At 39.3% G+C, this 14,250-nt stretch overlaps 1 pseudogene; it reads left to right on the plus strand.

Moving 5' to 3' along the window:
• The first annotated feature begins 11,244 nt into the window (after positions 1-11,244).
• Positions 11,245-13,374, plus strand: LOC101008503 (annotated as a pseudogene).
• The last annotated feature ends 876 nt before the right edge of the window (positions 13,375-14,250 follow it).

Consider the following 14,250-nt stretch of genomic DNA (forward strand, 5'->3'; position numbering starts at 1 on the left):
TGTTTGCTTGTTTGTTTTGAGACGGAGTCTCGCTCAGTCGCCCAGGCTGGAGTACAGTGGTGCGATCTCGGCTCACTGCAAGCTCCGCCTCCCGGGTTCACGCCATTCTCCTGACTCAGCCTCCGGAGTAGCTGGAACTACAGGCACCGCCACCACGCCTGGCTAATTTTTTGTATTTTTAGTAGAGACAGGGTTTCACTGTGTTAGCCAGGATGCTCTCGATCTCCTGACCTCGTGATCCACCTGCCTCGGCCTCCCAAAATGCTGGGATTACAGGCGTGAGCCACTGCGCCCTGCCTGTCATTTCTTGATTAGACTTCTGTGATGGTGTCTTCGTTATCATTTAAAATCTACCTTCCAAACAACTGCAAGGTGGAATACCTCACATACAAATCCTAATATGCTACTAATATGAGCAGCTTCTCATATGTTCAGGATTATTTTAAACTCTCTGCTTACCCTTTCAAGCTTACCTCCCAAAATGTCCACACATCCTGCGCATCAATGACACCTAGGCACACTGAGTTTCTCAATTGGCCAAATGTTCTTACACCCTTATCACTTTGTTCACAATCTCATGGATCCCACCCCCTACTTAATTGCCTGGCTGACTTCTATTCTTCACCCAGGACAGATCAATCAATACCTACATTTAGAAATAGTTTCTCATTGAAACCCCACATCTCTCAAGTAAAGTAAGTATTCTTTCTATTTGCTGCTACTTTATTGTGGCTACTTCAACTTGTTCAGTTTATATATGCTAAACTTAGTTATACTGTCTCTAGTCATTTTTTTATGTGTATATTTTCATTGTGAGGCTTTAGAACATAAAGACTATTTGTTATTCATATCTACATACCAAAACCTTGAATTTTGACTGACACATTGTACGTGCTTAATACATGCTTATTGAACTGAATTGAAATGTTAACCAGAAATATTCTTGGCAGCCTTAAACAACAAGGACAAAAACACAATGATGGAAAATTGAATATAAGAGAAAATAGCTTTCAGAACATTATGGCAGGTTGCACATTAAATACAATCACCTCTGCATTCTTTTTATACATTGAGGCTAATTTATAATACAAGCAATGTTCAACGGTTTCTGATTACGATATCTCAAGATTTTCAATCACCAGGACTCAATTATTTGCAATACATACTTTATCTTCTATTGCACACACATATCTTATGCAGATTTATATAGATGCCCCCCAATCACAGCAACCTGAAAGTAAAAATACTCACAATTCTTATTTAAAAATCCATTTTTCTCTCTTTTCTCAACTGCTCTACAGAAACTCTAGACTCCTCACAAAATCCTCCTGAATAGTTCTTATAGACTGCAGAGAGGTTCCCAAGCATGCTAGATAAACTAGTACTCCTGACGACCTGTGGTGCCTGCTAAGCTTCTCTTCTCCTGCTGTAGCTTGCCCTGTCTAAGCTTTCTGTCTCTATTGATGCCTTTTGGTGGTATAGGCATCTTTGTTCTGAGCAAGATGCTATTAATGCTGTGAGTACTAATGCTCAACTTTCCCTGCTTCTACAGGACTACCATTAAAGCCAACCTAGACTAGCAAATAGGAAGGAAAACACATGCTTAGGAAACTAAAAAAAATAGGCATCAGAAAAATTTCTGTAAATAATTTGATGCTAATTATTTTAAAAATATGATTATAGTTTTTATGGCAAAAATCAGAATTTCTATTTAAATTTACTTACATGTATTTAGCAGTTTGGAATTACTATTTTTTAAATTTCCATGTGAGAAAATGCTCCTAATATTTTTAGTCACAAATCCTCTAAACCTGACACTAATGTCCACTGATGCCCAGGCAGCAGCTGCAGGTGGCCAGTGTGAAGGGTGCTAATGTCTGTGGTGTTGGCATCGTCTCATGTTTGAAATCCAAACACGTGCTCCACACTGTCCAGGTCTTCTTTCTTTCTTTCTTCTCCTATTTTTATTGCAATCGCCTTGTTGTGGACTCATGTGTGTGTTCATGGAGACCAAATTAAAGGACAATCTGAGAACTGTGTTTAGAAACACCCTTCTTTTCAGAACTTGAACTATGCTTCTTGATACCCTTTTTTTTTTCTTAGAATAAATTGCTTATCATGAGAAACCTTGGCGCTTTACGTAACCACGCTAGCGACAGACCCATATACTACTCTAGGTAGGTTTAGGGTAAGGCTACTCTAGGTTGGTTTTAATGACAGTCCTGTAGAAGTGGGGAAAATTGAGCATTAGTACTCTCAGCATTAATAGCATCTTGCTCAGAACAAAGATGCCTATGCCACCAAAAGGCATCAGTAGAGACAGAAAGCTTACCCACGGCAAGCTACTGAAATTAGGTTTCATACGGGAACCCTTGATTCACTAATGAATTTCTAAACATTTTTTCAGTGACACTTTTTGAAATGAAAATAACCTGTTTCATTTTATTAAACTCCAGGCTGGGTGTGGTGGCTCACACCTGTAATCTCAGCACTTTGGGAGGCTGAGGTGGACAGATCACTTGAGGTCAGGAGTTTGAGACCAGCCTGGCCAACATGTTGAAACTCCATCTCTACTAAAAATAAAAAAATCAGCTGGGCGATGAGGGACACGCCTGTAATCCCAGCTACTCAGGAGGCTGAGGCAGGAGAATTGCCTAAACCTGGGAGGCGGAGGTTGCAGGGAGCTGAGATCATCCCACTGCACTCCAGTCTGAGTGACAGAGCGAGACTCTGCCTCAAAAAGAAACAAACAAAAAAACAAACAAAACAAAAACACCTCCAGTTAACAGGACTATCCTTTACCCAGATAATACGGCTAACTGAGGTATTACTATATCATTCTGATCCTAGAATTTAAAATAAACCTAAGAAGACTTTAGAAAGAAAGAATCAAAAAAAAAAAAAAAATTCTTAAATACTTTCAAAAAATAAACCTAAGCCAGTCACATGTTGCCAATGTCTGGATTGTTCCTAGAGAGTCAGGGGTGGATTAAAGGCTGTAGAAGCTAGTTCATGAATACAAAGTCCTCACCTAATTATTCCACAGGCAATTTCAGGTGGCTTCATTAGTTAGTGGGACAAAGAGTGGGCAAGGACGAGAGGATTTTCTTCTAATCTCTGTCTTGGAACACCCCTGGATTTCACTGGGTCTGTAGGAAAATTTCCAAAACTTAACTATAATAATCTTTCTCATTTTAAAGAAAAAGAAGTGGCAATTACAGTAACAATGAATGCCAAATTTGCTTTGATTCTTTTTCCAGGCCATCTGCTCTTCTCTTTGTGCTTGTATTGTAGCGTCTGTTGAGATCATTGAACAAGATAAGTGAGAATAAGCAAAATAGACTCTGCTTCACTGAATCCTAAATTGCTCAAATATATATTCTTGTTTAAGAAGTCATCTTCAAATTTAAAACTAAAATACATGTAGAAAATTCAAGTAATTTTGTGATACATACTGTATTGATTTGGGTAAAAGCTAAGCTGCTGTAACAGAAACCAAAAGAAAAAGAAAAAACTAAAACACCCATACAACAGTATTGGATTTTTAAAATGTAGTTTATTTCTCTATTGTGTAATAGCCAGAAGTGGTTGTCATTTCAAAAATTGAAACAACACTGAAAAAATATTTAGAAATGTATTCGTGAATCAAGAGTTCCCATATAAAACCTAATTCCAGTGACCCTTTCCCTAAACCTACCTGGAGTCATGTAAGGGTCTATAAAAGCCACAAGTGAGTTGCTTAGAGCCAAATATGAGGCTCTGCCATCAGCACATTTTGCTTGGTTTTTGTTTGTAGTCTGCCAGATAAAAGAAGCCAGAGCCAGATCTGATGAAGACGATGGAATATCACTCAGAAATTCTGACTTTGTGCTGCATGGAGAAACAGGATGAAATTTTGAGTTGTCTCTACTGGTGGGAAAGGGAGAGTGTGTTGTATACATAGAAAAAAATGGTGTGTGTGTGTGTGGAATTCGGGAGAAGAGAGAAGTCAGAGGGGCAGATGGAGGCTTCCTGCTTCCAGTATTTCTTCTCTCCTTCTTACTTTTAGTAACAGAAGGGAACATGTACACCTTTACTCCCCGCAGGCTACATACTATTCTCCTAGGCACTTTTCTAGTGATGTGAGCCCATGTGGACTAAAGCTGATGAAGTATGAAAGAATCTGAAGTATGCAGTTTCCTGGTCATCTCTTTATGGATGCTTACTCTGCACTCTCCGCTTTCTGATGCCTGAAAAATACTGACAGTGGAAGAAACCATAGGATGAAGATAGAAGACCACTCACAGGCCTGGAATGCTCACCACTGAAGTGTTTATTTGTTTAACGACCCTGTGAAAGTTTGAAAACATGGAATCAAAAGGTGAAGTCTATGTAGTCTATGTCTTCTTTTTTCAAAAGCTTTGTGACTTCTTATACAACGGAGGATAGCAGAGTGATGCTATGTGACTTTCATAGCTTGGCCGGAAGAGGCCTTGTGACTTCTACTTGGTTTTCTCAGAATGCTCATCCCCACGATGCTCCCCACTGGAACTCAGCTGCCCTGTTGTGTTATGTCCAAGGCCACATAAAGATGCTTGGTTGACAATTCCAACTGAACCAAGCCTCGGTCCTCTCAGACTGTACAACTATGTCAGTAGAGAAACCTCCAGGTTGCCCCACAACATTGGACTCACCCTCAGACATACAAGCTTTCTCAACTGAGGCCCCAGAGATCTTGAAACAAGGTAAGTCATCCCCTCTGTCTCCCACCTGAATTCCTGACCCATAGTATCTGTGACATAAGAAAATGTTTTAAGCATTTTAAGGTATTCATAGTAAAACAATGTAGCCTGTAACCTAACTAATGCAAATGCCATAAAAATTAAATAATTATTAATTATATATAATGATATAATAATAATACATACTATATAATTTTAATAATTATAATAATAATAATAAGTAAATAATTTGTCATACTAAAACAAGACTATTTTAAGGGTCCCAAACAATCTTGAATGTTACTCGATGTCTCAGATAGCAACTATTTACCTGTAACTAAGCAACTAGTAAATAGGGCAATTCTGTCAAAAATTGTTCAGAACTCTGGAGGAAAAGAAAGACTGATCTGAAATTTGAATCTATGATACTTTACCAAGAGAATCTGTCTAGCTTGCTGGGCTGATATCATTCAAACTTGTGTCTTCCTTCTTTCCCCATATAACTTGCTGCTCAGAGGTCTGAAGGTGGATTATGTCTAAGTGTAGCTTATGGTGTATACATACATAATAAAGTTGTGATTGAAAACTTTCCTTTTAACCTTTGTCTCTGGGCTGCTACATAGCTCTACAGCATTTAAATAATTAACTGCTTGCCTCTCAATTTGCCTTTAAGTCTCTGTATATACATGGACAATTGCTAGCACTTGTGGTGATTGGGTCTACAGTAACTATATGTTCTAATTCCATAACTTTAAAAGTCTTTTTTAGAAGAAAAAAATCTCTCATCTTTATTAGTTTTCCATCTTTATTATAATTAAGATGGAGACAAATGCTGTGACAATTGTATAGCAATTTAATCTACACCTGCCTATGTAGAGATAGATGTAAATAGATATTATGCTACATTCCTGGGGCATAGGCCACTATGCTTGAGAGAAAGAGAAAGCGGTTGTGATCAGTGAAACTATCCTCCAAAAGTATGAGATGAAAATGTCAATTTAGGGACTTGGCATGTATACCACTTACCCTTTCTGAGCCTCACTTTCCTCTCCAACAAAAGGAGATAATTTAATCTCCACTGCATCTTTCACAGGATGGTTATCAAGAATAAATTACACAATGTGAACGGTTCAGAGCTACTCTTATAAAAGACCCCTTGCAGTCTTATTACATAGCCAACTGGAGACTAACTAAGGGAACTGAACACACATCCCCCAAATTACATGTAGGTAAAATGAGTCCCAAAATGTAAACATTCCTGTACCCTCTCTTTTGTCTTTATATAGATGAAGTCCTAGTAAGTGATAGACTGAGGATGAAAATCCAATGGCCATACCTTCCCATATTTGGAGACATGGTGAAAAATCAAAATTAGCTTGAATTCTGTTAACTTCCTCTCTTCTCCATTTCCTTCTGTTTTGTTGATTCTTTTTTTTTTTTTTTTCCTAATGCTACAGATGAAATTCCCACAGGTCAGGTTTATTTCATCAGTTTATATAAACTATCTAAATCATATGAAAACCTTTTCTTAAAATAAATACTCTTTTGTTCGCACTCTTGAAAATGCTTGGACAACCCAATGAGTGTCTATCATGTGTGGGGAAAGCTCTCTCAGTGCAGAGGGAGGCCACAGGCAAGGACACAAGAGACAGGAGAGTGGCTCCTCCTGGGTCTGCCACTCACTAATGACTCAGACTCACTCTCTGAAGCCCATGTCCCTCATCTGTAAATGATCGGTTGTACTGAACTATTTCCAGTGTCTTTCATTTCTAAGATTTTGCAATCATATTTATTTAAAGAATAGTAGTTAAGAGTGTGGGTTCTTGAGCCCATTGCCTGGGCTTAGATCCCAGTTCTCCCACTTACCATCTGTGTAACCTTGGGTGAATGACTTAACTTTATATTTCTCCACCATCTCATCTGAAAAAGAAATGTACAAATGATTGTCTCTACCTCATAAGGTAATATGAATATTAAATGAGGCAATACATATGTAATGACTAGGATGGTGCCTGGCACTTAAAGGGCTCAATATGCATTTAATTACATTGCACGTAAAACAGCTATCCTTTATTGCCTACTCATTAGGTGCCAGGCATGTGCTAATCTCTGCATTCTCATTTCTTTCATTCTTCGTAATAACTATTTGAAGTTGATTTTGATTTTCTTGATAAGGAAAATAAGGTTCAGAGAGCTCAAAATCCCCAAATCACAAAAACTAGTAAATTATGGAGCAACATTTCCACCATAGATTTGTCTGACATCAAACCATTGTCTTTAAAATTTGCATAGCCATAAAATATGGATTATTGAAAATTCTAAGAAATGGCTACACATAACGTACTCTAATCTTCAGAATTATAGGACTATTTGAAGACAGTACACCTTGAACTCCTGAGTTTGTTGTCATTATTATGTTCACCTGTTTTTTTAGTGTCTCTTTTTGGCAAGCTTTCTATTCCTCATAGTCTGGTCATTTGTTTTGTTTTTACTTCCATTTCTCTAAAACAATCTCAATCAAACCCAATACTCTCTTTCAGCATTTTCCCCAGGACACATACAGGCAAAGTACATGGTTTGTGTGTCCTTATAGTAACCAGGCAGTCCAGATGTCAGTAATTTCCAAGTTAAATTTTTATCTGCCAGCAGGGTAATTTCTTTACTGTTCTCTTTTGCTAACCTGGAGAAGGGAGACAAACAGGAAAACAAAGTGATCCTGAGTCAGTGGAAAGGGCAAGAAGAAAAGGGACAGACTGGGACCAAACCAGGGGATGTCTGGGACGGGGAAGGTGGGGAGGTGACACTAAAACGTTGAAGTCCAGCCTGTGACTCAGACACCTAAAGCCTGGTGAAGAAGTTGGACATGGAATAGAAGGCAGTGACCCCCAGGAGCGCAAGGAGAAGAGCTGTTTGTGGAAGAGTTCCTGAAGAGTGAGCTGCTGTCAGTGAGTGAGCGGATGATGAACATTTTCTCAGTGTGGCCCTTCTGAATTAGTCAGAGTTACAAAGACATATCAAGGCTTTTGCAGTAAGGGCAACACTTTAAGTGTCCTCACAGAAGCTTATCAGATGCTTAAGGACTTATAATTAATAACCATAAAATTAAGTTCTATTTCCTGAGTATACATAGGCTGAGAGATAGGACAGTTGGCTCGGTTTTGGGAAATGAACCAAAGAGGTACAGTCATTGAATGTGGCTAATAAGAATCTTGTCTAGAGTCATAAAAGCGACATGAAACAGGCAAATGGATCTGGCTTCATTTACAAAACCAAATACGAATTAAGCCAGCTAGGCTGGCCTTGACAAAATGGTCGAGGCAGACAAAACATGACTTTGGAACCCCACGGTACACTTCCAGCTCTTTTTCTCCCTTGCCTGGCGAGCAAGCTACCCTCCAGACCTCTCTTCTCTCACCACCCTTCTCTTCTATTGACAGCTAGTTGCCCAGAAAACCCCCGTCTGAAACGTCAGCTGGAGCTTGGTTATGCCTTCCTCTTTCCTCTGGAGGTGCTCACATTTCAGCAGTGGCTCCTAAGCAAGGAGTCATGGGGGCTTTAAGACGTGGGTGTCTAATGGTGGGTTTTCAGGGAGTGGTGGAGGAGTTATCAGGGAGTGACAGGCTTTTCTGCCCCCCTTAGAGCTCAGCACATGGGGAACGACTTACTTTGTTGTCTTTATTAGGCAGCCTGCATGCCAACTGTTCTTTGGAGCAGGGGCGCCCGGTTGGAATCCCTTCAGCCTTCAATACTGGTTCCTAAAATGGGGACTTTTAAAATCTATTGTAAGTGATAACAATCAAATTCTCTCTCTTTCTTTCTGTTTCTCTCATTTATTTATTTTCAATGGACAGGTTGTGACAGAAATGTTGAGGAAAAAAAAAAATATATGCTCACAGAGCCCTGCAGCAACAGTAACAGTGTCGTTTCAAACTGGACAGATCACTAGGGTTACAAAACAACTCATCGTTGTTAGTAACCTTAGACTTGGTCACTCTTTCCCCCAAATGTTTAACCTCCCTTCACCTAGTTTCAGGGTAAAGCAAAATAATTTTAGGATGAGGTGAAAAGTGGATCCTGTAAAGGTTTATCTAAAGCATTGTCTCAGTCCTCTCGAAAGTTAGCTTACATCTTTGGCCAACTGCTTTCCACATTTCTTTCTCCCTACACCAGGATGTATGTTTAAAATAACATTTATTTACAAAACTGTATCTTAGCAACAGTGGCACAGCACAAGAGTGTGTTATCTAAAGCAAACCAATTCTGGTCATAAACTACATAAGCAAAGCAGCCAAATGTGATTGGTAGGGCTTTCCTGAGATACCGTGAGCCAGAGGTGTCACATAAGATTAAAGCCATATTTTTCAGACTTGAGATGATTCATCATTCATGTTTAACTCAAGGGATGGGCAACATGTTTATTCATAATTATCGAAGCATAAAATTTTAGAACTGAAAGGGATATTGGAGGCTCCCTAGTCTAGTCCTGTGATATTACAAGGGAGTTAAAAAAAAAAAAAAGCAAAATAAAAGAAAGGATAACTTGCTACCTCAGAACAACAACAGGTGTTTAGTGGCAGAGCTAGTGTGAGAAATCAGGTGTCTTGACTTTAGTCCAGTTACTCTAGTAATTTGTGCATGAGAACACCGGTCTAATCTTTATTCCACATGGACCTATTTAAATTCCCACATAAAATGAATGCATTGTTCTCTGAATGCATTGTTTCAACATGTGTGAATATAAATTTGACAAAGCTTTTATTTTTGTACAAGAGATAGATTATATTTTCAATTTGCATAACTTACAAATTACTAATATTACCTTTGCAGAGATCATTGAAACTGAGAATTACACATTAGACCAAAATCTAAGTGACTGTCTGTGATCTATGACAAATCTATTTTTTGTGTATGTCCAAATTAAGGTAGACTCATCTAGTTTAGCGAGGTGTTGTTAAAAGTGCTGCTTTTAGAGTCGGACAGCATCAGTTTGAATCCCAGCTCTAGTTTCTAACTACTAATGCTTCCTTGGGATAGTACTGGCATCTCTCATGCCGGTACTTTCAACTAAAAAATTAAGATATATTTATATGTACAGGGCTATGGGATAATTAAACGAGATAATTTATGTAAAATGCTTTAACAGTTCCTGGCAAAGAGCTCTTACGTACACGTTAACTCTTTTCATTTGTAATAGTAAGTAAGTCATTGAGAGAACACCAAGGGTAAGTTCTAACCATATCTTTCTTCTTTTGGTCTGAGAACCTATATTCAAATTCCAAACATCAAGCTCTGCTATGAAGGACACTCCAGTGGCTGTCTCACAAATCATGGCATCCACTAATACTTTGTATTTTCTAATTTGGGTCACATCCTAGATCTGGTCAGCCTGTAACATTTGCATTGTTTATAAAGCCTCCATTTGAGTAGCATAAATATTTTTAAAGCATCTTTACCCTTAATACTTATCTACTTAGAAAGAAAGTGCAAATGAGAGTCAAATAAGTTGGACAACAGCTCTTAAGAAACAGAACTCATCAGTGAAGGAGGCAAAGCAGGAATCCAGGTCTCCTTCATCCCAGACCGTGGGTTTTACAAAAAAACTGTTCTTTCAAATCAAAACAAGTGTTTCCAATTTCCTTCTTTTCCTCACCCCAAATGATCTTGCAGAGTGTTGTGCTTCTGGTTAGAATGCCTCAACATCCCACAATTGCTGTTTCCTTAAGGTACGAACAGACTGTCTTTTTGTGTGTTTGTTTGCTTGTTTGTTTTTGTTTTGCGCCCAGGCTGGAGTGCAGTGGAGCGATCTCGGCTCACTGCAAGCTCCGCCTCCCAGATTCATGCCATTCTCCTGCCTCAGTCTCCTGAGTAGCTGGAACTGCAGGCGCCGGCCACCACGCCCAGCTAATTTTTGAACAAAGACTATCTTAAAAAATGTCACCCAGCATTTTTGCTAAAAATGATTTTCTGAACCTCATCCTAGACCTACTGAATGAGAATTTTTCAGAATTGGGCATTTTAACAAGCTTTAGTTCATTCTTATACCCACTAAAGAGATACACCAGCCAGCAGGTTAAAGTCCCATTGCTTAGCTTCAAATACAAGGCCCTCCACATTTGGATACATCTTCATACTTATCCGAGCTGCAATTCCCACCATTGATCTTCAGCAAATTCAGTAGGTCTGACCTTACCGATGTTTACATTCCTCAGTCCTTTGCACTCATTCTTCTGTCTGGAAAATCTCTCATTCCCCACCCATCTCCACCTACTCATTAAACTGTAATCTTTCGTGAAACTAGATTAGGCTGCTCCTACTTTTCCCAGCCTTTCCTCTATCTCTAGAAGCAAAATCGATTACATCTGCAACTTCTCCTAGGAGCATATATATTTATCAGTCTGTTTGCACCCTGTGCCCTCAGTTTTTAGATACAAGGGAACCAATAAACATTTGAAGAAAGAATAATAAGATGCATAGGGATGTGATAGCTGTCACGATGGTACTTCTGCAAATCACTTAGTTGTAATCACATACAGATTACTTGACTATGGAGCGCCATCATTTCCAGATGACGCCATTGTTGCCAAAATATAAAACTATTATCTATAATATTCATGGTGATATGCATTAGAAATGTATTTTCAAAACAAATAAGAACCTTCCTTTTAGTCAATATCTGCACCAATTGGAACAATATCAAAAGTTTTTCTTTCTTCTTATTCTCTCGCTATCTTCTCAAAAATGTCTTTCTGGGTCAGTGCTGCCTCCAAGGATTAGAGACTTACTTCCAACATGAACAATCAGCTTTCGTGGTTTTACTAACATTATACACTGATGAGAAGATTTGGAAGTGCTGTCTTTTATCACAGTCTTTTTTCTTTCTTTCTTTTGTTCGTAACAGAGCAGATAATTGTTTGCTGACCAGTTTTATTTGAGTTTTCAATTCAGTTCCTCAGGAATTTGATATTGATATTGTAGTTGCTGCACTTTTTAGGTGACTGTCTAGGAAATTCCACTGCACATGAGCTGTGGAAAGGTGTTTTAGCAGAGACTGGTGCTGGAGCAAGAAAAGGAAGAGGCAACAGAACTAAAAAGAAGAGAAGAAAGGATGTGAACAGGGGTCAGATCATTAGTGAAGGGCTTTATGGTTTCTGTGGCCTGGTCTGAATGTCCCTCTTATTAAAAATGGAGCAGTACAGATCATTGCCCAAAAAAGTAAGGAAGAACAGAAGGAGGAGGCCAACATGACCCAGCAGAGAGAAGAATGTGACTGGAAGAGGAAGATGAAGATTAAATGAGAGCAAGGATGCAGTGGAAACTTGTGCGGAGGCATCAGTCTTAGCCCCCCGACCCTGGTCCCAACACAGAAAAATATGATAATTATGATGCCAGGATACTTGAGGTAGGAAATGTTTTCAATAGGACAGCAAAAGAGGGAAGAAAGAGATTGGTAAGTGTCCTGGATGCTGTGGGGAATGGACAAGGAGCTTCAAGTTTTGCTGTTGGGAAAGCCACTAAATGGATAGATGCTTTCAGAAAAGCAAAGAATAGAGCAATTCACTATTTGTGTTATATAGAACGATATGAAGACCATACAGTATTCCATGATATTTCATTAAGATTTAAAAGGAGACATATCAAGATGAAGAAACAACCCAGATGTTATGATGTCTGCTGCCACAGGGCCATCATCACCATATGCCAGCTCGCTGGCATCAAAGACATGTATGCCAAGGTCTCTGGGTCCATCAGTATGCTCCCCCTCACCTGGGGCCTCTTCCATGGGTTCTTAGGAAACCCATCAACAGCTGGCAGGTAAGAAGGGCTTCCACATTGTGGAATTCCCAGAGGAATGTGGCCCTCTGCCTATCATGGTTGCCTTCCCAGGGGGACCTTGAAAAAGGAACCAGGTGATGAGGTTCCACATATAAAACTGGACTTGGAAGAAGTGAATGCTCTACAGGGATTGTAGCAGCTCTGTGCGGTCGGGTTTCTAGAGAGCCGCCATGTAACCTCTCTGGCCTTGTGCAGCCAGTGCCTGGTGTTACCCAGCACCTAGGAGAGACTCAGCCCCTCACACCCCAGAATGTCACCTGGTTTTTTGTTTGTTTGAGTAAAGTTTAACCTCTAAACTGTTTATAAATAAATAATTATGGCTTTAAAGAAATCAATCCTTTATTTTACTACCACATAATGGTTGCTAAAACAATTTATTACCAACATGCCTTTGTTGAGTACAGATATAGAGCAAAGGTGATAAATAAAATCAGATCCTGAGAAAACATCCTTGAGTTAGACAAGCGTGAAAATGACCTTAGGTATTGACAAAGACCAGTAATTTGTTCCTTTGTAAGAGTCGATTTTTCATAATATAATACAGACAGAATTAAATAAATATTATAATAGAAATGCAAACTAAGCTTCAGGAACACTTCGGGGATAGCAATAATGCTGACTTGGGAGTTTAGAGAGGACTACAAGGAGGAAGAACCATTTGAGTTGATGTTTAAATAAGAATATGAAAATATAAGAAAATGGAAATAATGGGACATGGTTAAAGTTTAGGAATTTTATTTTGGAGGCCATACTTTGCCGGTTGATATAATCTGGCTCTGTGCCCCCACCCAAATCTCATCTTGAATTGTAATCTGAATTGTAATCCCCACGTGTTGGGAGAGGGACCTCATGGGAGGTAATTGAATCATGAGGGCAGTTTCTCCATACTATTCTTGTGATAATGAGTAAGTTCTCCTGAGATCTGATGGTTTTATAAGGGGCTTCCCCCTTGGCTCAGCTCTCATTTTTCTCCTTCCTGCTGCCATGTGAAGTATGTTTGCTTCCTCTTCCGCCATGATTGTAAGTTTCCCGAGGCCTCCCAGCCCTACTGAACTGAGTCAATTAAACCTTTTTCTTTATAAATTATCCAGTCTCATGCAGTTCTTTATAGCAACATGAGAATGAAGTAATACAGCAGTATTGTTCTATTTTGTTAAATGCTGGAGATTAGTTTATAGGATAAGATCACCTTAGAGGCCGGGCGAGGTGGCTCATGCCTGTAATCTCAGCACTTTGGGAGGCCAAGGCAGGTGGATAGCCTGTGGTCAGGAGTTCAAGACCAGCCTGGCCAACATGGTGAAACCCTATCTCTACTAAAAATACAAACATTAGCCAGGCATGGTGGCAGGCACCTGTTATTCCAGCTTCTTGGGAGGCTGAGACAGGAGAATTGCTTGAACCCAGGAGGTGGAGGCTGCAGTGAGCCGAGATCATACCACTGCACTCCAGCCTGGGCGACAGAGTGAGACTCCATCTGAAAAAAAAAAAAAAATCGCCTTAGAATGGCCTGCAATATTTGTACTGGAAATTGACTACTCTATTTATAACTTTCCACAGAGTAGCAGATGCTCTCATGAGGGTACATTGATGAATATCACAAAATACGGATCTAAAAGTGATCAGTGTAGAAGGTGCTGTCTCCCCATTTTCTTTAAAAACAAAGAAAAAAAGTCAACATTTATTTTCTCCAGGGTAAAAAGCTATTATTGACTAGAGA

Source organism: Papio anubis, chromosome 3, assembly GCF_008728515.1.
Source record: "Papio anubis isolate 15944 chromosome 3, Panubis1.0, whole genome shotgun sequence".
Lineage (NCBI taxonomy): Eukaryota > Metazoa > Chordata > Mammalia > Primates > Cercopithecidae > Papio > Papio anubis.